Source organism: Triticum urartu, chromosome 5A, assembly GCF_056163025.1.
Source record: "Triticum urartu cultivar PI428250 chromosome 5A, HENAU_Tu73, whole genome shotgun sequence".
Lineage (NCBI taxonomy): Eukaryota > Viridiplantae > Streptophyta > Magnoliopsida > Poales > Poaceae > Triticum > Triticum urartu.
The window spans coordinates 393,251,710-393,277,110 of NC_141877.1; the positions used below are offsets into that span (position 1 = coordinate 393,251,710).

The 25,401-nt window shown below is 44.2% G+C and overlaps 1 long non-coding RNA gene across 1 annotated transcript; it reads left to right on the forward strand.

The window, feature by feature from the left end:
- Positions 1 to 1,844: 1,844 nt before the first annotated feature.
- LOC125509186 (uncharacterized) lies at positions 1,845 to 3,589 on the forward strand. Its single transcript, XR_007283997.2, has 2 exons — positions 1,845 to 2,866; positions 2,971 to 3,589. It is a non-coding gene; the product is annotated as an uncharacterized LOC125509186 (long non-coding RNA).
- Positions 3,590 to 25,401: the final 21,812 nt, after the last annotated feature.

Consider the following 25,401-nt stretch of genomic DNA (forward strand, 5'->3'; position numbering starts at 1 on the left):
GTGGGCCAGACTAATGGGCCACTATGGGGCCAAGCTAGAGTACGGACCCGTGACTGGACAGGAGATCTTCGGAGTCGTGGTGTACCCTCCAAGTCAAGATTGGTGTGATATTTCCTTCATTGTAACCGACCGCATGTAACCCTAACCCTAATGGTGTCTATATAAACTAGAGGGTTTAGGGATTTAGGGCTAGAGCTACATTCATCACCTTAGGGTTTAGCTCGCTCGATCTCGAGGTGGATCTACTCTGTAACCACACCATACATCAAATACAATCAAGCAAGACATAGTGTTTTACCTCTTCGAGAGGGCCCAAACCTGGGTAAATACCGTGTTCATCGTCTCCTGTTCCCCATCGATCCTAGATCCACAACTCGGGACCCCTACCCAAGATCCGCCGGTTTTGACACCGACATTGGTGCTTTCATTGAGAGTTCCGTTGTTGGTTCGCCAAAGGATCAATGGCCCGCCTGATCACCGGAGAAGGCGTCAGCTCTGGGGACCTCTTTGTCCCCGGCCAACTCTTCACGTTCGGCAGCATCGTGCTGCATGCCAACCCAACTGGTCCTTGATCGGATCAACAACTTTCCCCCCGAGTACCATATTCGATTAGGCAATCTGGAGTATGTTGCGGACGCCCGAGATGATCTGGTTTTTACCGGATTCCCTGTGCCCACTCCGGAGCTGTCCCCCGATCCAATCTACGGATCAACCCCAACCCCTCATCCGGCCTCGAGCTCGGACGTGTACGCCTCGAACGGAGGCTGGGAATCCCTTTCGACCGTGTCCCCAACGACCGACGAAGACCCATCTTCAGGCCACAATGTGGAAGTAATGTTCGGACGCCGAGAATCGCTCTCGACTGAACCTTCTCCTTACGACACGCCTACGGCCTTGAGCCCTAGCAATGGGTTGATGTTCAGTGGCCGGGAGTCATCCCTAGCCAAACTCCCCCTCGACAACTTGGCTTCAAGCCCCAACATGAAAACAGTATCCGAATACTAGATCTTTCCCTCGGCCCTCGGAGATCAGGATCCAGCCCGAGCCCGGACCGTTCCCTTCCCTGCCACATCGGAAACCGGCCCGCAGCAGCCGCCACATACCAGTCTGACGACCCTCGCCTTATTAAATGAGGCGTTGGAACGAATTTAGGTAATGGCTATTCAGGAGGACTCGCCCTCGGCTCGCATTCAGCGGCCCTTTGAGGTAGATTTCAGGGAATTTTACGTCCCACCCACTTAGTGGCCACTGTTGAAGACTTAATCGACATGTTGGATTACACCTCGGAAAATGCCGAATACATGGACGAGGATAGCGGAGCCATGGCTAACACCGATGCCGCTCCCCCCTAACCAGCCGCTGGACGGCCACATCCATCTACGACGTCTACATGGTGGACACCCCGAAAGAAGATGACGGCACTCCTGGGAAGGATAATGGCAGGCCCAGCGATGAGCCGCCGAAACGCCGTAGACAACGCCATCGCTCCAAGGCGCGTTGTGAAGGAAATATGCCCTAGAGGCAATAATGAAGTTGTTATTTATATTTCCTTATATCATGATAAATTTTTATTATTCATGCTAGAATTGTATTAACCGGAAAGTTGATACATGTGTGGATACATAGACAAAACACAGTGTCCTTAGTAGGCCTCCACTAGACTAGCTCGTTAATCAAAGATGGTTACGTTTCCTAGCCATAGACATGTGTTGTCATCTTACATTCTTAAAAAGTTGCTCCCCACTACTTCTAATTCTCTTAACATGCACACTGTCCACATCACCTTCATGCCACATAAGTTTCACGGCCCACCAGGATCACCACAGTGCCATGTCAGCATTTTCTTCTTCCAATTAACATACCAGCCCAAAAGGTTCATTATCTATTAGAAGACGAACGACCTCGCTCTCCCCCGCTAATCGCTATCCGCATCCCTGTCTCTTCCCATTCTCTCGCCCCTCCACTTGATCTTCTTCAACACGATGCTCCCCTGTTTCCGTAGCCCACCCAACCATGGAGTACATCCTCACCGTGTAGGATCGAAGCAATATCATGCTTGCTGTCTGCCGTCGTTCAAGATCCAAGCAGCAGCCCCGCCGAGAAGGTTGTTCTAGCCGTCCTCCGCCCGGCCGGATCACGGCCGCTACACAACAGTCCCCATCTGCCGCCGCACCTAATGGGTTCCAGACCCGCTCAAGAGCTTAATCGCTACTGCCTGCTGGGACGGACTCTCTCTCTCTCTCTCTCCGTCCCTCTCTCTCTCTCTCTCTTAGTCTATTTGTGTGCGGTGGCTTCCATGTAGCTGTTTATGTTCTGTATATACACCAGCTTGAATTTTTTGGTGTAAATCAGGATCTTCAATTATGTCTGATGAGTATTACTAGTTTATCATCTTTTAAATGTCACCAGCGCCTCAATTTGGGAAATGCTTTCCATCTCCTGTTATGCACCGACCCCTCCGGTTATACTGAGTGCATCCTCTACAACAATTCTTCACTATCATGCTCCGCTGTTACGACCAGTATTACAGACTTTTATCATGTTTTAAATGTCACCGGTGCCTCAATTTGGGAAATGATTTGCATCGGCCCCTCCAGGCTATAGTGAGTGCAGCCACTACAACCATTCTTCACTATCATGCTCTGCTTTTACGACCAATTATCCCTCAGGTTGCTTTCCTGACCATGCTTTGCTTCCATTCAGTATGGTCGATTTGTGGAACCTCCAAAGACAGTATGTTATAAAATGGTACATCATTTTTATTTTCATGTTTTTACCAGTTATTTTTATTTTCATGTGTGGTGATTCTCAGTCATGTAGGTGAGTAATAAAGAACGAAATACCAATGTGTTTGGATAAGTACTAGGTATTTTCCCTAACTGCTAAAATAGCTACTTCCATCCAATATTACTTCTTCATATTCCACATGTGCATGTTGCTGACTCCTCTAAATTAATTCTGGGTTTTCAGTCCGTCCTTTTCCTTATATCAATGCACTTCACAGTGTCTGCCAACATGAAGGTTAGTATTTGTTTTCTTTACATTTCATTGTGCATATAACCTGTAGTACTAGAGCTTTTCTAGCTTCTCATGTTGCTACAGTTCCTGAAGTTTTGGACTCAAAATTTTTGCAATTTGTTCTTTCTGAATATGCTTGCAGTGACGACTATGTACTGAAAATGGAAACCTGGTCTACGACAGTGTTTTACAGAACATTTTAATTAAATATTATGGCATCACCATTTGCTGTTTTGCAGATCTCCACATTGGATTTAGTAACTATTTCTCTGCATCATTCATTTCAGTTGGGGGTCTAAATGGTACATGCAAACAATATCAATAATTTCTTACATATTGCCTTTTTTGTGGAAATACATGTTCCCTTTTGTTTTGGAAATGATAAATTATTTTTGTTTGAAATAACGCTTGATGTTCTTTGCGTACAAAAGGAAATTATCAATTGTAAAGAGCTACAAGTGAATGCTTATATCAGATTTTATAAGGGTTCTTTCATCTAAGGTTGGAACATGAAATGTCATGTAAGCTTTATTTTGAAGACAATTATTTTAAGTGGCATTATTTATTTATACATTCAGTGACTAAAACATCCTACTTTGGTCGTTCAGTGGTACAATTCATTTGCTCTATTTTCCTTTATTTATCAATATTTGTCCTCTACATAGCTCCCATCTATTATTTCTTATGCTTGGACCACTAATATCCCGCCGCAACGCGCGGGGTATCATCTAGTTTGATAAATGGGATCACACCATTAAGAGGTTGATGTGATGGACAAGACCCATATGTTAGTTTAGCATAATGATTGTTAAGTTTTATTGCTATTGCTTTCTTCATGTCAAATACATATTCCTTTGATTATGAGATTATGCAACTCCCGGATACCGGAGGAATACCTTGTGTGCTATCAAACGTCACAACGTAACTGGGTGATTATAAATATGCTCTATAGGTATCTCCGAAGGTGTTTGTTGGGTTGGCATAGATCGAGATTACGATTGTCACTCCGAGTATCGGAGAGGTATCTTTGGGTCCTCTCAATGCACATCATGATAAGCCTTGCAAGCAATGTGACTAATGAGTAAGTTGCAGGATGATGCATTATAGAACGAGTAAAGAGACTTGTCGGTAACGAGATTGAACTAGGTATGAAGATACCGACGATTGAATCTCGGGCAAGTAACATACCGATGACAAAGGGAATAACATATGTTGTCATTATGGTATGATGGATAAAGATCTTCGTAGAATATGTAGGAACCAATATGCGCATTGATGGTAGCTGGAACTATGTCGGTATTTCCCTAGAGAGGGAGGGATGATGCAGCACAGAGGCGGTAGGTATTTCCCTCAGTTATGAAACCAAGGTTATCGAACCAGTAGGAGAACCAAGCAACACAACGCAACACAGCCCATGCACACAAATAACAACACCTCGCAACCCGACGTGTTAAAGGGGTTGTCAATCCCTTCCGGATAATGGCGCCAGAAATTGGTGCGTGACGGTAAAAAGGTTGTAATAGATTGGATAAATAGATCGCAAATAAAATAAAGTGCAACAAAGTATTTTTGTATTTTTGGTTTAACAGATATGAAAATAAAAGTAAGGAAAAAGTAGATCGTAAAGGCAAATATATGAGAAATAAGACCCGGGGGCTGTAGGTTTCACTAGTGGCGTCTCTCAAGAAAAGTAGCAAACGGTGGGTAAACAAATTGCTGTTGGGTAATTGATAGAACTTCAAATAATTATGATGATATCTAGACAATGATCATTACATAGGCATCACGTCCAAGATTATTAGACCGACTCCTGCCTGCATCTTGGTAGATATAGATCTCGTCTTTTTATCCTTAGTAGCAACGGTACATACATGTCGGTTCCCTTTATGTCACTTGGATCAAGCATCATAAGATTGAACCCACTACCGGGCACCTCTTCACATTGCAAGATAAATAGATCGAGTTGGACAGGCAAAACCCAAATACCGGAGAAGAAATACGAGGCTATAAGAGATCATGCATAAAAGATATCAAAGAAATTCAAATACTTTCATGGATATAAAAACATAGATCTGATCATAAACTCGAAGTTCATCGATCCCAACAAACACACCGTAAAAAGAGTTACATCATATGGATCTCCAAGAGACCATTGTATTGAGAATCAAGAGAGAGATATGAAGCCATCTAGCTACTAACTACAGATCCGATGGTCTACAAAGAAATACTCACGCATCATCGGAGAGGCACCAATGGAGGTGGTGAACCCCATCCGAGATGGTGTTTAGATTGGATCTGGTGATTTTGGACTCTGCAGCTGCTGGATGAATATTTCGTCGACCCCCCTAGGGTTCTGGGATTTTTGGGGGTATTTATAGAGCGAAGAGGCAGTCCGGGGGGTACCCGAGGTAGGCATAACCCACCAGGGCGCGCCAGGGCCTCCTGGCGCGCCCTCGTGGGTTGTCCCCTCCTCGGGACTCCCCCCAGGTGCAACTAGGGCCCATCTGCTTCCTTTTGGCCCATAAAATATCATCGTAAAGTTTCGTGCCATTTGGACTCCGTTTGATATTGATTTCCTGCGATGTAAAAAACATGAAAAAAAGGAACTGGCATTGGGCACTATGTCAATAGGTTAGTACCAAAAATAATATAAAATGATTATAAAACATCCAAGATTAATAATAAAATAGCATGGAGCAATCAAAAATTATAGATACGTCGGAGACGTATCAGCATCCCCAAGCTTAACTCCTACTCGGCGTCGAGTAGGTAAGTGATAAAAACAGAATTTTTGATGTGGAGTGTTGTTCATCAAGTCATATCATATTCTTTTCTTTATAGCATGGACATTTGGACTTTTATGTGATTCAAAGCAATAGTATAGTTTTGACATAGTAATTTAGATACTCAAGCATATCAACAAGCAACCATGTCTTTCAAAATATCAATGCTAAAATAAGTTATCCCTAGCCCATCATGCTCAAACATTGATCCATTCATGAAACACAGTCGAATATTAACTACACCCAATACTTGAGCACGATCATACTGCCTCCTAGTTGGTGCTTTTTATGAGAGAAGATGGAGACTCAAATTTCAAAATAAAAATTGCATAAAGTAAAAGAAAGTTCCTTCATAGAGGGAAGTAGGGATTTGTAGAGGTGTCAGAGCTCAAAGCAAAAAAAAAATGAGATAAAACATTTTGGGAGGTGTATCCATCCCACCAACGAAAACGACTTAGAGTTCCCAATACTTTCCATGCTTAGATATATCATAGGCGGTTCCCAAACAGAAAATAAAGTTTATTCCTTTTTCCACCATAACTTTCACTTTCCATGGCTAACCGTATCCATGGGTGCCCTCCATACCAACACTTTCTAAGGAATTTATTATTTGACAACGTAAAGTAAATTCATTTTTGCTTTTGCATTTCGGGACTGGGCATCCCTAATACCTTTGCCTTACTCTCGTGCAATGACAAGTGAATAAACACTCATCTTGAGAATAACACATATAGCATGGAAAATATTAGCCACCCGTTACCGTTCCGCGAGCGAAACAAACACACAAAAGAGAAGTTTATTTTGAAAATTAGAGATGGCACGTGCAAATTTGCTTAGAACGACAAAAGAATACCGCATATAGGTAGATATAGTGGACTCATGTGGCAAAACTGGTTTAAAGGATTTTGGATGCATGAGTAGAGGCCATACTTGGTGCAAAATGAAGGCTAGCAAAAGATTGGGAAGCGACCAACCAAGAAACGAATAATCTCATAAGCAAGCATTAAGCATAATTAACACCGAATAATGCACCATATGTAGGATATAATTTTCATTGCATGATTATTGACTTTCGTGCATGCATAGGGAATCACAAACCTTAACACCAATATTCTTACTAGAGCACAATTACTCATCAACATAACTCACATATCACATCATCATATCTCAAAACTATTACTAAGAATCAAGTTTATTTTGTCCAATGATCTTCATGACATTTTCTTTACTTATCCTTCTTGGATATCTATCACTTTGGGACTAATTTTCATGAGTTGCTTTTCATAGGCTCAGCCAAATATATGTGAAGATCATGAGCATGACAAATTTTCTTTCTCTTAAAATAATTTAACTGAAGCAAGAGAGAATTTATTCAAAAATACTAAGCACACCATGCTCAAAAAGATAAAAGTGAAGCACTAGAGCAAGTCCTAGCTCATAAAAGATTTAAGTGAAGGATAGAGAGCAATTCTAACAAGTCATGACATAATTTTGGCTCTCTCAAATAGGTGTGTCCAACAAGGATTGATAACTTAAAACACAAAATAAAACAAGCAAAGACACATATCATACAAGACGCTCCAAGCAAAAAACATATCATGTGACGAATAAAAATATACTCTCAAGCAAAATACCGATAGTTGTTGGAAGAAAGCGGGGATGCCACTCGGGGGCATCCCCAAGCTTAGTTGGTTGCTCATTCTTGAATAATAGCTTGGGCTGCCGTGGCATCCCCAAGCTTAGGCTCTTACATCCTTCCTTCGTCCATCGTAAGATAACCCAAAACTGAAAACTTCAATCACACAAAATGATGCGGAGCATCCTATGGTATCACCATATCAGGAGTCCGTTCGGCGAGTGACACGTGCGGCATCTACTTCACATACACAAAGGTGAATCATCTCCTTTACACGTGCTCACTTGACCCCTTCGAGGATGGTATACTACTTGACATTCCTCTCGTGCGCATGCATAGGTATTGCCGGAGCTTCACAGATGACGAGGAGGAGTGCAAGCGCCGAGGAACAACTACACCATCCACGAGGGAAGCCTAGAAGAGAAGACGGAAGAAGAAGGAGCTGTAGAGTCTACAGCGACCGGACGACCGGACGCCACCGAACGTCCGACCCTCTACAGCCGCCGGACGACCGATGAACACCGGATGTCCGACAAGTCCCAGGCACCGAACGTCCGACGCTCACCGGAAATCCGATGCCACCTATCCCGAAGCAAACGACGGACTTTCGACGCCCGCCGGACGTCCGGTCCCCCTCGAGCCGTCGGACGTCCGACAACGACCGGACGTCCGGTAACTGCCTGTGCGCAGCCGCAGGCCTTTGGCCTTGTATCCCTTCCCACTTACCCTTTTGCCCACTTAGACTATAAATACCCCCTACCTCCTCCTAGCTAGGGTTAGCGTTGTGATAGCTCATATTAGAGATAGAGCCTCGCTCATCCACATCGGATCTACTCCACGAGAGAGACCGTGACCCCTCTACGGAGAAGATCCACATTGGATTCAAGACCTCCTCGTGGAGAAGACCATCAAGATCTCCTCACGGAGAAGAACCGATTACCCTTTGTATCGTCCTGTGTTGACTTTGGATCGTGTGATCTCTATGTGTTTGAGGATCTAGCATATGTGTGATCGTTCTTGTTGGTTTGAGTGATTCTCTCGTGTTTCCCCTCGTGTTCTTTGTGTTCTTCGCGGGTTCCGCTCCTTTCGTGAAAGATTGGACATCTAGGGTTCCACCCTACATCATCTTGGTATCATGAGCCACGTTGATCACGATTTCGGAGCCTCCCCTCTTCGTTTTCTAGCCTAATTTTGTTGTGTTCTTCCCCAATTTCGAAAATCCCCACCAAAAATAGCCCCAATTTTTTTGTGATTTGTTGGTTTGACGAAGTTTTGTTGGATTTGATCCATGGATTTGCTTGGTTTCAAGTGGATCTAGCATCTCCCCAACTTTCCTCATCTTTCATCACTGAAATCTCCTCAATTTTGACCCTCAAATCATCAAATTCCGCCCAAAATCGCGTCCCGGATCTCAAATCCCGCGTTGACCCTGACCCACCGGACGACCGGCGTTTTACGGGCGTCCGGAGCCCCAGGAACGACCGGACGTCCGCAACTTTCTGGACGAATAGAACCCCAAACCCGAGCCAAATTTACGGATTTCCGACCCGACCGGACGTTCGGCGACCAGACATCCGTCCATTTACGGACGTTCGTAACCTGTAGATGTTGACTTCGGCTGATTTTTGTTTCGGCCATAACTAATTCACCCGAACTCCAATTTTGACGTTCTTTAGCTCGTTTTGAAGCTCTTGACATTCCCCTTTCCCACAAAAATACCACCAACTTCATTTGACTCCATCAAATTTTTGGAACTTTGGCGTCTTTGCCTAGGCCCTCCACCACATCATCCGCTACACCACCTCCGACTTCCGCAACCTAACCCATTTTATTCCCCTTTGCATTTGAGGTTGTTTGAGTTGTGACTCGAGTCTCCTAAGGTGTTTCGGCTACTTAGGAACGGTTGCTTCTTCACCAACCACCACCTCCACTTTCGCATAGGCATACCCACCATACACTTCCACCACCCAACATAACCAAAATTTGTTTGAGCTTGTTTGAGTTGTGTGTTGTGTCTCCTAAGGTGTTCCGGCTGCTTAGAGACGGCGACCTCAACTTCAACATCGTGTATAGTACATCACCATAACCTCTACTTCCACATTGCGTACTCGCATAACCCATCATTCCACCACCGCATCCCGCTACCACCATTTGACATTTGACATTTGAGGTTTTGGGTTCGCGGTTTTTCTGTTTCCTAAGGTGTTTCGTCTACTTAGGGACAAGTCTCCATCATCTTGGTATCTCCATCAAGATCACCGCCACTCATCATCGACACAGACGGTAACCTCCATATCATTTTGGTATCGTGGTATCCCTCCATTATATATTCCCTTGCCATTGCATTGTTAACCCCTAGCCTATTTTGCGTTACTTGTCTATCGAGATTAGCCATTTGAGTATTGCCGGCAACGTTCACTACAAAAAATACACTTCCGTGATGATACGTGTTTGTCACAGTAGGTCGCATATTTTTTCATGCATGTACATCTATGACGATTTTATGACAGAATCAAGATAGTCATACCTGTGCTGTCATAGAAGTGTTCCATGACATTACCAAAATTATCATCACGGAAGTGTCCACTTCCATGACGATAAATCGCGTGTCATAGAAGTGCTTTCGTTAAGGGTGACCGACACGTGGCATCCACCGTAACGGAACGTCGTTAAGCTATCGGGTCAGATTTTGGATCCGATAACCCGTTAACAACCCTGACCAATGGGAAATTTCCATGTGTAAAATTCTGATTGGCCGAAGGAAACACGTGTTGCCTCACCGTTGCGACAGATGTCATCCACTAATTGGACAGGAGGCGCCTATGATAGGTCGACACGTGGCACGGCCCAACAGTGGCCCATTCCCATGAAAAAGGCCGGCCCAGTAAAAATTAGCAGGCCGGCCCATATAAGGCCTACTTGTGTCAGGTCCATTTAAGCCCACGACCCATATGAGATGTGCCAATTTGGCCCGTCAACGACCCGTTAAAGATTTGACACCATTGCAGCCCATCGTCAGTTCGAGCCCGTTAACAGCCCGCTATATATTTGGGCTCAATATCGGTCCGATGAGATTTCGGCCTGTTAACGGCCCATTTAATGGATGGCCAATTTTCAGGATGTACATCTTTCGGCCTTTTAGCGACCCATTTAAATGTTGGGCTAATTTCCGGCCCAGTGTGTCTTTCAGCCTATTGACGGCCCATAAATCTGATGGGCCATTTGTATTTAGACCTTAGTTTCGGCCTTTTAGCGGCCCATTTAAGTATTGGGCCAATTTCTGGCCCGGTGTCACTTTTAGCCTGTTGACGGCCTATAAATCAGTTGGGCCATTTGTAGTCGGACCTGAGTTTTGGCCTTTTAGCGACCCATTTAAATGTTGGGCCAATTCCCGACCTTGTGTGCCTTTCGGCCTGTTAACGAACCATAAATGAGTTGGGCCATTTGTAGTCGGACCTTAGTTTTGGACTTTTAACGACCCATGCCCTTCATGGTCCAATACCAGCCCAGTTTCTCTTTCGGCCTACTAAAGGCCCACAACACAGTTGGGTCGTTTACAATATGACCTGACTTTCAGCCTCTTAGCGTCCCATGCTCTTCATGGTCCAGTACAAGCCCGCTGTCTCTTTCGGCCTGCTAAAGGCCTACAGTATAGTTGGGCCATATGTAGCCCAAACTTAGTAACGGACTGTTAACGACCCGGGAGGTAAGATGCCGACCATTAACTTTCGGCCTAGTAACGGCCCATTAACTTAATGGGCCCACTAAAGTTCGTTCATGTCTTTAGGCCAAATTAGATAATTTGAGCCCATTACGACGAGCAATTATGCACAGGATCAAAACCGATCAAGCAAAGGTACGACATACAAGGAATAACGTTGCACATCCAGCATATATTACAGGAAATTACATCCACTGGGCAATCAAAGATTGATGCCAGTGCAAATAAATGAGTAGAACCTAACCATCTACAATGTCACAATCTGCAACCTCAGCACAGATGACGCCCATAAGCATGTGGGCAAGTTCTTGCTGCTTTGCTACACTGTCTCTGAAAACATTGATCAGTTGTTGTGTCGCACGACTCTGCACCTCTGATTCATCCACCATTTCCATCATTGCTTCAGCCATTAATTGGTTCACAAACATACATTTATTCCGTTGCATTCGAGACAGAGGATACTGAACAGATTCAGATGGCGATTTTGGCAGGCTTGTATTATTGATAGTGGAGAGTGTCTCGACCACTGCATCATAACATAAATTAGGACGGGAACCAAACATATTAATCATGATTTATTGCCATATTACCTGGCCTAGATTTACTGGAAAGAAACAATGGGGTTGCCTTGCTATTTTCAGAGTTTGTCTTCTTATCGTCAGTAGCCTGCACAAAATTAACACACTATCATTGCTATCATTGGCCAAGTCAGATAATAGGAAAGCAACATTGACACAACAAACGTTTGGGCAACTAGCCTACACCAAATTAACACAATATGACACAGCTATCATCAGCCAGGTAAGGTAATACGAAAGCAACATTGACACAATGAATGAATGGGCAACCAGAGAAGCACTACAATTCAGTAATGTGCGTGATATGAGATAGTACATTCATGCAGATCAGTATGCAAAACTACCAGGCAGTTTTCCTTACAAAAATCAACATTGGCGCCTTTAACATTTTGCTACAACTAATTTTAGATCAGATAAAGGTTAGATTCACGCCGATTAACAAAATACATGCTGATGTAAAAATATAGTGATATACAACAGGTACTTACATCAGCATTGGAGCACAGAGAATTCCCGCAATATATTTTCCTCGAATACGATCCCAATGGAGGAAGTCTTGTATCGTTTAACCTTATTTTCTAAAAGAGAGATGGGTAAGAAACATGTAGAAAATATGATCAGAATGCTATAAAATTTCATGATGCGAGGATATGTACACGCTTCTTAGAATGGAGTTGACATTCTTTTGCTCGACTGAAGCGGACTAGTTCTTTGGCCACTGGAATCTGCTTATTATCAGTGGGAGTTGGGTTTCTCTATGCTGGAGCATTATCTATGAAAAATGGAGTTCGTTTATTATCTCCTGGCGTTTGGATCTTTTGCAAAGACCTGGTTTGTAACCCTTCAGATTCTAACATAGTCGTCTTCCCCTTGCATGCCTTATATAGAAGAATGGTGATTCAGTTATAAAACATGCTACAACAGAGATGGAATAGGTACTAAAGAATATAAAGGCATGACATATTGATATGTATTCCCTCCATCCGGAAATAAATGGATGGGTCTAGGCGTATTTCAGTTCTAGATACATCCAGTTTTATCCATTTCTATGACATTTAATCCGGACGGAGGGAGTATGATGTAAGAGCTAGGGATACGACAGGACAACACAGTAAAAAAACACTGAAAAACCCACTGCAGAACCAAAGTATTCAAACCCACTGATATGAGATAGTACACTCATGCAGCTCAGGATTCAAAACTACCAGGCAGTTTTCCTTGCAAAAATCAATATTGTGGCCTTTAATCATACATTTTGCTACAACTAAATTTAAATCAGATAAAGGTTGGATTCACGCCGATTAACAAAATACATGCTGATGTAAAAATATAGTGATATACAACAGGTACTTACATCTACATTGGAGCACAGAGAATTCCTGCAAGAATCTTTCCTCATAAATGATACCATTGCAAAAATTCTTCTATCTGTTAAGCTTATTTTCTAAAAGAGAGATGGGTAAGAAACATGTAGAAAATATGATCAGCATGCTATAAAATTTCATGATGCAAGGATACGCACACACTTCTTAGAATTGAGTTGACATATTTTTGCTGGATTGGAGCGGACTAGTTCTTTGTCCACTGGAATCTGCTTATTATCAGTAGGAGTTGGGTTTCTCTGTGCTGGAGCAGTATCTATAAAAACTGGAGTTGGTTTATTATCTCCCGGCGTTTGGATCTTTTGCAAAGGCCTTGTTTCCAACCCTTCAGATTCTAACATAGTCGTCTTCCCCTTGCATGCCTTGTATAGAAGAATGGGTGCTTTAATTATAAAACATGCGACAACAGAGAGATGGAATAGGTACTAAAGAATAGAAAGGCATGAAATATTGACATGTATTCCATCCATCCGGAAAAAATGGATGGGTCTAGGCGTATTTCAGTTCTAGATACATCCTTTTTTATCCATTTCGGCAACATGTAATCCGGACGGAGGGAGTATGGTGTAAGAGCTAGGGATACAACAGGACAACACAGCAAAAAAACACTAGTTGAATGTAAAACGGTATGCTAGCGGAATACGTACAGAAATAACTAAGGCAACATACACGTGTATGATTGGGAAAATAAGATGGCATTGCAACAGAGCACTAGAACATCACTTCAATGTAAAAAAACATGGTATGGTAGACAGATGAAGTACATACTGATGAATAACAATGCATAAGATTTTCAGAAGCATAATGTCCAAATTAAGCAGATGGCATTGCGATAGAGTAGAATGACAGTACTTGAATTTGAAAACATGTTATCATGAATGGAATAGGTATTGAAAAACAGGAAGGCATGCCATATTTACATGCATGATCAGCATGCTAAGCACATGGCATTGCAACGGAGTAGATACACTCCAGGACATTATATGCATGTTGTACCCATATCACATGCCAAGTTAGAGCAAGGACCTTGTGGGGTGAAGAGGATTCATCATCTTTCTGCAAGTCTTCTGAAGAACTGCCTTTACATGTTCCATCATATTGGGTATCATTGACATCAAGTTTATTGGCCTTTACATTGCTCCGTGAGGTTCTTGTGGATATATCAATGTGTGCAATTATATCTGACATGCATGGAAGACAACTAGTAGTTAGATTTATGTAAGGAGTGCCTGTAGGAGACGACATAAATAGTAGGACTGGGGTTAACTAGCAGCAACATGTCTCATAAACTAAAGGGAGAACACAGATGAAAGCTACAAAATATGTATTGTTTGTACTCAAGATTAACTAGATGGCACACAAAAGTATTAAAGAACAACATAGGTAATACTAGAAGTGGTATAATACTATAATCACCAGCCTGTGGGATAGCATTGGCTGATGGATGATAACTATGGAACAACGTTACCTAAAGAACAAGTATCTTAGCTGAACTATGGAACATCGTTAACTCCTGAACAAGACCTGTAAGAGATCAACATGAACATACAGTGAAATGTGATGATCTATTTTCCATGCTTAGATGAATAACAAAGCCATAAATGTTGCACACAAGTAAGATGAGGGTACAACCTATCTGGTTGCCATCCATAGGAGTGAGCATCATGTGCTGACTTGTCGATGGCCCTGTAGTTGTTGTGGCTGTCCATGTCGGGCACGCGCATTCGATGCAGGGAACTATTGACTGGGGACTATAGCTCCCTTCTGGTGTATGCTTCCCTTGTTGGAGCAGCTGCGATGAGTCGGAAGACGGTGTGTCTGAAGATGCAGATAACACATAATGTTAAGAATGACATATCTCTTTGATCTGAAGAAATACACTAAGAGATCAACAGCAAGGTACGAGAGTGGTCACACGTCTATTGACTGAAGACTAAATTGGGGTCACATGATTTTATTTTATTTTGGTACTGTCCGATCTACGCCGGCTGGCTGGCCGTCTTGTGCCTCCCGGCTGACACTGTTCGGAATCTTCCCCGAAGAGCCAGCGACCAACGGCAGAGCAGCCTGCCTCCGCCGTCCGTGGCCCCGGCCAAAACCCCGCTCCCCGCCCCACCGCACTGCCGTGGTTGCACCGCCCCCGGGCCAATCCACAAAGACTCCCCGTCATCCAGATCCGGCGGCGGTAGTACCTTCAACCCACGCAACTCTAAAAGATAGCCATCTAAGCGCTGCTTTCGCGGTGAACTTGCGGCCCCGCATCCTTACGTTAGACACCAGCCAACCGGCAGCCTAGGAGCTCCGCCGCCTCGAGGGGTGCTGCTTCCCATTGGGAATCGATTGGCCCAGAATAAAAATTCAGACAACTGACGCCTAAATAAAGTGATTTGAGATGAGGGTGCGACCTATCTGGCGGCATGATGAAGTAGGCAGGTCCAGCTGCCGAGTCGGTGAGGCCGACGCGGTTGCGGTGGCGACCGGCGGCAGGGAAAGAGCGATGTCGCGACGGTCGAGGGCTACGCGGAAGCAGCGCCAGGACTCTGGACGGATCCGAAGTTGGAGCGGCTCCGGCGCCATGAACAACGGCGGGGGTGAATCGGCTCCGGTATGGTTCACGCGGCCGTCATCGAGGCAGCACCAGCAGCACGGAGTAAGAGGCACACGGCCCAGTGCACGACGGCAAATGGACAGTGTCTCCGGCATTAGGGAGGAGGACGGCTGTGAAATTGGTGCGATGGGGGGCGCCATGGAGGTGGGGCTGAGGTTTCGCGGCTCGAGAGAAGGGAGCTTCCCGAGGAGAAGGTGATTTGGCGCCCACGAGGTATGAATGGGGACGGGCGGGTGGGAATTGGGAGGGGAGTGGAACCATGTCTTACGGACGCATTTGTCTGAAATGTGAGGGGGAGTTACAGTTCTACCCTTGCCTATAGGCTTCTCGGCTTGGGTCTGTGTACTAAGGGTCGGGGATAGTAGAGTAACTTTGCTTCTCCACAAATAGTGGGCGGGAGCGATTTCGGGCGAGGAGGGCGTGTTTTGAACTATAGTGGGCGCGAGCGATTTCGGGCGAGGAGAGCGTGTTTTGAAATAGTGGGCGCGAGCTATTTCGGGCGAGGAGAGCGTGTTTTGCCGACTATGGTTTATGAATTATTCGACACATGTCATTTCGGCCGAGGAGAAGGCGCGCTTGGATGAAGTTACGAACCTACCCTCGATGTACAACGGGCCAATTGATACGTGTCCCACATAGGACGGTAATTTCGTGTCTCCCATTTATTTGCTCGGGCGAATTCCACCGAGCAGAGAGGATGTTTAACGGTTCGTTCAAATTTTGGGAGAACGAGCATTCACGTCTACCTTACCAAGTCGATTCAGATCAAATTTTGAAATATTAGCTTAGCACTTCTTTTTTAGATGGAGAGATGATGCTCGGTAGTAATGTGTTTTTACATGCTCGTTGCTAGCGATTTACTATATGACAAATAGTTGACCCACTCAAAAACGTGAATCAAACCCAAAATGAAATATCTCGATTCAATGAAATAGCTCGTTCAGTAGGTCAAAATAGTGAACTAAATCCAAAATTGAACACCTCAATCGAGTAGCATGTTGTACGGTATTATAGTACTCCATGAACATGTTGAAAGTCAAATTAATGAACTTGTTTGATATACGCATATATCCGTTCATGTGTGGATTGCAGACAACATGTTCTCCAATTTAAATATTTGAATGCAAGTTTATATTGAAACATGGTTTATATCAGTCTTTGATGCATAAAACGCGACCTCCCCCTCTCCCGGACTCCTGTTCTCTGTCTGTCTCTCTCTCTCTCGCCGACAATATTCAATTCTGTCGCACGCATCCGACACAAAAACCTTGTTGGTCCCTCTCTCTTTCTCTCCATCTCTCCATCTCTCTCTCTCTCTCCCTCTCTCTCTCTTTATGTGTGTGTGTGTGGGGGGGTCTTTCTAGTTAGCATGCATATATACACCATCTATAGGTCTCTCTCGCACACTATGTATGATACTCTAGCTAGTCCAAGCTAGATATCTTGGGTGCACTCATCATACGCACACAAATTCCTTGGCTCTTTGCCCGTAACTCTCTCACGCACCACTATGTCGTCTCCGAGCTCTTCCCCCCTCTCTCAAACTCTCCACCCACCTGGGTCACACATACACATGCATATCTCACTCGCACTCGATAGGCCCATCTAAAACTCTATATCTCCCCCTCGTTCTCTCTCCATCTCACACGTGCACACACACAATCTCATGCCCAGCTAGCCAAGTATGATGGTCTCTCACTCAATTGTAGGCACACGCAGTCCCCCCTATATGTATATGACTAGCTAATCTTAGTCTCCATCACAAACATGTGCATGGTCTATCTCGATTTCTCTCGGGGCATCTTTCTATCGCGCACGCACTCCTCGATCTTCCACCCATATAGTCCCCTCACGATCTCGACGGGATCTCTCTATCACAAACACACCCTCTCTCCCTCCCCATGCGTCCATGCCATCCATGTGTCCCTCTCGACCTTTGTTCCTTGTTGGCCAGACCTCTATTGGACATGTGCTACAGGGGTGTCTCTCTCCGTTGTAAACAATCACACACTAGCTATCTTCGTGTATCTCCTCGCCTCGCTTTTCCTTCTCGAAGATGCATGCGTGATATGTTCGCATAAGAAACGAAAAAACACACACTCTCTCTAATTTATCGTTTGTTGTCACTTTCTCTTTCACACACATACTCTTTTTGCACACTTACTCATTCTCCTTCACACACACTTGATCTGTCTCGACTGAGGCACTCTCCTCGGTCCATAGCATATAGATTTATTGAAAAGTCAAACATCACAAAGTTTGACCATGTACGTGGAGAAAAAGAATTACATCTAGTACGGCAAACATATACCATTAGATTCACCATGAGATGTAGTTTTTTATGATGTATCTTTGGTATTGTAGATATAAATAACATTTGCGTAAACCTGATCAAAGTTTCCAAAGTTTGACTTCTAAAAAATTTACATGCACTGCATTATGGAGCGGATGGAATATCTCTTTCCCCCTCTCAGCTATCTGACACACCACTCAGCCTTATCGGGGCTCCTCAATATCTCTCAAACTTTATTGGTCAGTTTGGTTCGTGACCTGACCCTCATGCCTTGATGGCCGGTACTGCCTGGTGTGGACGTAAGATGTAAAATATTTCTGCCTGGCCAGGCTTGTGTGGTGCTGAAGCGTTTGGTTCATGCCTGGGCCAGGCAAAGCATCAACATCCCATCAATCAATCCATGCATCAATTATTTAATGCTATATCCATCCATGTTGCTGTTAGCCTCGTGGCCACACGACCAGGCATGGCCAGGCGTTCAAAATCGGTCGCCTGGGCCAGGCTACTTGCAATGTTTGGAGTTCAGCCAGGCTAATTAAAGTGCAAGGGAACCCAGGCTAGGCGGGCTTTCTTTTTTACAGGGTAGCAACCAAACAAGCGTGCATGAAATCCAGCCACAACCCCAGGCCAGGCAAAAGATGCTCAGGACGCAAGCCAAACTGGCCTTATATCCTTGTTCTCTCTCCATGTGACACGCACCCCCCTAAGTACCATAATCCCTCACTCCATCATAGGCACAAGCACCCCCCCTCCTAAGTATGATTATCTCTTACTAGCCATCAGGAACACACGTATTGTCTCCTTCCATCCATACGTCTATCTTGATATCTCCCGGGGCATCTTCTATCGCGCGCACACCTTGTCAGTCGATCTCCCACCCATGTAGTTCCATCACGATCTCCAGGGGATCTCTCTATGACAAACATACACTCTCTCCTCCCCATGTCTGCATTTTCTCCGTATGTCTCTCTTGACCTCTCTCCCTTGTTTGTCAGACCCCTCTTGGCCACGTGCTAGAGGTCTTGCTCTCTAGGTTCCAAACAACCACACGCTATCTCCTCACCTTGCCTCTGTTGTCGAAGATGCATGTGTGATATGTTTGCATAAGACACGCACGCTTTTTCTCTACTTTTATCGTGTGTTGTCCATGTCTCTTTCACACACGCACACACACTTTTTTCACTCTCTCTCTCTCTAGTTAGGGACTCTGTCACGTCCATAAGCATATGGATGTTTTGAAAAGTCAAACCTCAGAAAAGTTTGACCAGGTATATGCGGAGAAAAACATTTACATCTGGAACGATCATTAGATTCATCACAACATGTACTTACTTTATACTATCATTTATCTTTAATATTGTAGATATAAGTAATTTCTTTATAAACTTGGTCAAAGTTTCAAAAGTTTGACTTAAAAAATGTTGGAACTACATTATCGAACGGAGGGAGTAGCTCTTTCTCTCTCTCTCTCTGCTATCTCTCACGGGCCCCCCCTCTCACTCGAACTCTCTATACCGACGGATTATACGCTCACTGTGTCAGTGTATAGCTTCATATATTATTTAGTTGACCAGTCAACCAATCCACATGCTGCCTTGTCAGCTCGTGTTCTGTATCTTCGTGTGCTGGCCCATGTGGCAGTGGGTGAAAATAAGTAAACTAGAGGCCCATCTGACACGCGGTGAAGTAAACAAAGTTGAAACCACTCGGGGTAGCACCCCGCACGCTAGTAAATTGAGGGAGCATTGAGGACAAACTTCTTGCGCGCGAAGGACACACTCTCGCACAATTCACCACTGCGCGGCGGCATGCACAGAAGGACGCACTCGCGCACACCCAGCTGTTGGGGAACGTAGCATAAATTCAAAATTTTCCTACGTGTCACCAAGATCTATCTATGGAGTCATCTAGCAACGAGGGAGGAGTGGATCTACATACCCTTGTAGATCGCGCGCGGAAGCGTTCAAGCGAACGGGGTTGATGGAGTCGTACTCGTCGTGATCCAAATCACCGATGATCCTAGCGCCGAACGGACCGCGTTCAACACACGTACGGAGCAGCGATGTCTCCTCCTTATTGATCCAGCAAGGGGGGAGGAGAGGTTGATGGAGATCCAATAGCACGACGGCGTGGTGGTGGAAGTAGCGGGATTCCAACAGGGCTTCGCCAAGCGCTGTGGGAGGAGGGAGATGTGTCATGGGAGGGAGAGGGAGGCGCCAGGGCTTAGGGTTGGTTGCCCTCCCTTCCCCCCACTATATATAGGGCCAAGGGAGAGGGGGGAGGTGCAGCCTTGGCCCTTCCTCCAAGGAAGGGTGCGGCCAAGGGGGGGAGGAGTCCATCCTCCCCAAGGCACCTCGGAGGTGCCTTCCCCTTTAAGGACTCTCCCCTCCTCTTGTCCCTTTGGCGCATGGGCCTCTAGGGGCTGGTGCCCTTGGCCCATGTAGGCCAAGGAGCACCCCCTACAGCCCATGTGGCCCCCCGGGGCAGGTGGCCCCACCCGGTGGACCCCCGGGACCCTTCCGGTGGTCCCGGTACAATACCGGTGACCCCGAAACTTGTCCCGATGGCCGAAATAGCACTTCCTATATATAATTCTTTACCTCCGGACCATTCCGGAACTCCTCGTGACGTCCGGGATCTCATACGGGACTCCGAACAACTTTCGGGTTACCGCATACTAATATCTCTATAACCCTAGCGTCACCGAACCTTAAGTGTGTAGACCCTACGGGTTCGGGAACCATGCAGACATGACCGAGACGTTCTCCGGTCAATAACCAACAGCGGGATCTGGATACCCATGTTGGCTCCCACATGTTCCACGATGATCTCATCGGATGAACCACGATGTCAAGGACTTAATCAATCCCGTATACAATTCCCTTTGTCTAGCGGTACGATACTTGCCCGAGATTCGATCGTCGGTATCCCGATACCTTGTTCATTCTCGTTACCGGCAAGTCTCTTTTACTCGTTCCATAACACATCATCCCGTGATCAACTCCTTGATCACATTGTGCACATTATGATGATGTCCTACTGAGTGGGCCCAGAGATACCTCTCCGTTTACACGGAGTGACAAATCCCAGTCTCGATTCGTGCCAACCCAACAGACACTTTCGGAGATACCCGTAGTGCACCTTTATAGTCACCCAGTTACGTTATGACGTTTGGTACACCCAAAGCACTCCTACGGTATCCGGGAGTTGCACAATCTCATGGTCTAAGGAAATGATACTTGACATTAGAAAATCTTTAGCATACGAACTACACGATCTTTGTGCTAGGCTTAGGATTGGGTCTTGTCCATCACATCATTCTCCTAATGATGTGATCCTGTTATCAACGACATCCAATGTCCATGGTCAGGAAACCGTAACCATCTATTGATCAACGAGCTAGTCAACTAGAGGCTTACTAGGGACATGGTGTTGTCTATGTATCCACACATGTATCTGAGTTTCCTATCAATACAATTCTAGCATGGATAATAAACGATTATCATGAACAAGGAAATATAATAATAATCAATTTATTATTGCCTCTAGGGCATATTTCCAACAGTCTCTCACTTGCACTAGAGTCAATAATCTAGTTCACATCGATATGTGATTAACACTCAAGGTCACATCCCCATGTGACTAACACCCAAAGAGTTTACTAGAGTCAATAATCTAGTTCACATTTACCATGTGATTAACACTCGATGAGTTCTGGGTTTGATCATGTTATGCTTGTGAGAGAGGTTATAGTCAACGGGTCTGAACCTTTCAGATCCGTGTGTGCTTTACAAATCTCTATGTCATCTCCTAGATGCAGCTACCACGTTCTATTTGGAGCTATTCCAAATAACTGTTCTACTTGGAGCTATTCTAAATTGTTGCTCCATTATACGTATCCGGTATCTCTACTCAGAGCTATCCGGATAGGTGTTAAGCTTGCATCGACGTAACCCTTTACGACGAACTCTTTTACCACCTCCATAATCGAGAAAAATTCCTTAGTCCACTAGTTACTAAGGATAACTTTGACCGTTGTCCTGTGATCCATTCTTGGATCACTCTTGTACCCCTTGACTGACTCATGGCAAGGCACACTTCAGGTGCGGTACACAACATAGCATACTGTAGAGCCTACGTCTTAAGCATAGGGGACGACCTTCGTCCTTTCTCTCTATTTTGCCGTGGTCGAGCTTTAAGTCTTAACTTCATACCTTACAACTCAGGCAAGAACTCCTTCTTTGACTGATCCATCTTGAACACCTTCAAGATCATGTCAAGGTATGTGCTCATTTGAAAGTACTATTAAGCGTTTTGATCTATCCTTATAGATCTTGATGCTCAATGTTCAAGTAGCTTAATCCAGGCTTTCCATTGAAAAACACTTTCCAAATAACCCTATATGCTTTCCAGAAATTCTACGTCATTTCTGATCATCAATATGTCAACAACATATACTCATCAGAAATTCTATAGTGCTCCCACTCACTTCTTTGGAAATACAAGTTTCTCATAAACTTTGTATAAACCCAAAATCTTTGATCATCATCAAAGCATACATTCCAACTCCGAGATGCTTACTCCAGTCCCTAGAAGGATTGCTGGAGCTTTGCATACTTATTAGCATCTTTCAGGATTGACAAAACCTTCCGGTTTGTATCACATACAACCTTTCCTCAAAAAAACATCGAGGAAACAATGTTTTGACATCCTATCTGCAAGATTTCATAAATAATACAGTAATCGCTAATATAATTCCAACAGACTCTTAGCATCGCTACGAGTGAGAAAGTCTCATCGTAGTCAACTCCTTGAACTTGTCGGAAAACATCTTAACGACAAGTCGAGCTTTCTTAATGGTGACATTTACCATCATTGTCTGTCTTCCTTTTTTTTAAAATCCATCTGTACTCAACAGCCTTACGACCATCGAGCTGTTCTGCCAAAGTCTACACTTTGTTTTCATACATGGATCCTCTCTTGGATTTTATGGCCTCGAGCCATTTATCGGAATCCGGGCCCACCATCGCTTCTCCATAGCTCGTAGGTTCATTGTTGTCTAGCAACATGACTTCCAAGACAGGATTACGTACCACTCTGAAGTAGTACGCATCCTTGTCATCCTACGAGGTTTGGGAGTGACTTGATCCGAAGTCTCATGATCAATATCATAAGCTTCCACTTCAATTGGTGTAGGTGCCACAGGAACAACTCTTTGTGCCCTGCTATACACTAGTTGAAGTGACGGTTCAATAACCTCATCAAGTCTCCACCATCCTCCCACTCAATTCTTTCGAGAGAAACTTTTCCTCGAGAAAGGACCCGATTCTAGAAACAATCCCTTATTGCTTTCGGATCTGAGACAGGAGGTATACCCAACTGTTTTGGGTGTCCTATGAAGATGCATTTATCCGCTTTGGGTTCGAGCTTATCAGCCTGAAACTTTTTCACATAAGCGTCGCAGCCCCAAACTTCTAAGAAATGACAGCTTAGGTTTCTCTAAACCATAGTTCATATGGTTTCATCTCATCGGAATTACGTGGTGCCCTATTTAAAGTGAATGCGGTTGTCTTTAATGCCTAACCCATAAACTATCATGGTAATTTGATAAGAGATATCATGGTATGCATCATATCTAATAGGGTGCAGTTATGATGTACGGACATACCATCACACCATGGTGTTCCTCGCTGTATTGGTTGTGAAACAATTTCCACAATGTCTTAATTCTATGCCAAACTCGTAATTCAGATATTCATCTCTACGATCATATCATAGACATTTTATCCTCTTGTCACGACGATGTTCAACTTCACTCTGAAATTACTTGAACCTTTCAATAATTCAGACTCGTGATTCATCAAGTAAATATACTCAATATCTACTCAAATCATCTGTGAAGTAAGAACATAACGATATCCACTACACGCCTCAGCACTCATTGGACTGCACACATCAAAATGTATTACTTCCAACAAGTTGCTTTCTAGTTCCATTTTACTGAAAACGAGGCTTTCAGTCATCTTGCCCATGTGGTATGATTTGCATGTCTCAAGTGATTCAAAATCAAGTGAGTCCAAACGGTCCATTTGCATGGAGTTTCTTCATGCATATACGCAAATAGACATGGTTTGCATGTCTCAAACTTTTCAAAAACGAGTGAGCCCAAAGATCCATCAACATGGAGCTTCTTCATGCGTTTTATACCGATATGACTTACGTGGCAGTGCCACAAGTAGGTGGTACTATCATTACTATCTTATATCTTTTGGCATGAACATGTGTATCACTACGATCGAGATTCAATAAACCATTCATTTTAGGTGCAAGACCATTGAAGGCATTATTCAAATAAACAGAGTAACCATTATTCTCCTTAAATGAATAACCGTATTGCGATAGACATAATCCAATCATGTCTATGCTCAATGCAAACACCAATCTCGATGGTAGAGGGAGCGTACGATATTTGATCAACCTTGGAAATACTTCCAACACATATCGTCATCTCACCTTTAGCTAGTGTCCGTTTATTCCGTAGCTTTTATTTCGAGTTACTAACACTTAGCAACCGAACCGGTATCTAATACCCTGGTGCTACTAGGAGTACTAGTAAAGTACACATTAACATAATACATCCAATATACTTCTATCGACCTTGCCAGCCTTCTTATCTACCAAGTATCTAGGGTAATTCTGCTCCAGTGGCTGTTCCCTTTATTACAGAAGCACTTAGTCTCGGGTTTGGGTTCAACCTTGGGTTTCTTCACTAGAGCAGCAGCTGATTTGCCGTTTCATGAAGCATCCCTTTTTGCCCTTGCCCTTCTTGAAACTAGTGGTTTCACCAACCATCAACAATTGATGCTCCTTCTTGATCTCTACTTTTGTGGTGTCAAACATCGCGAATATCTCAAGGATCATCATATATGTCCCTGATATATTATAGTTCATCACGAAGCTCAAGCAGCTTGGTGGTAATGACTTCGGAGAACCATCACTATTTCATTTGGAAGATCAACTCCCACTCGATTCAAGCGATTGTTGTACTCAGACAATCTGAGCACAAGTTCAACAATTGAGCTTTTCTCCCTTAGTTTGTAGGCTAAGAAAATCGTCGGAGGTCTTATACCTCTTGACGTGGGCACGAGCCTGAAATCCCAATTTCAGCCCTCGAAACATCTCATATGTTTTGCACGTTTCAAAACCGTCTTCGGTGCCTCAATTCTAAACCGTTTAACTGAACTATCACGTAGTTATCAAAATGTGTATGTCAGATGTTCGCAACATCCATAGACAACATTCGAGGTTCAGCACACTGAGCGGTGCATTAAGGACATAAGCCTTCTATGAAGCAATGAGGACAAACCTCAGATTACGGACCT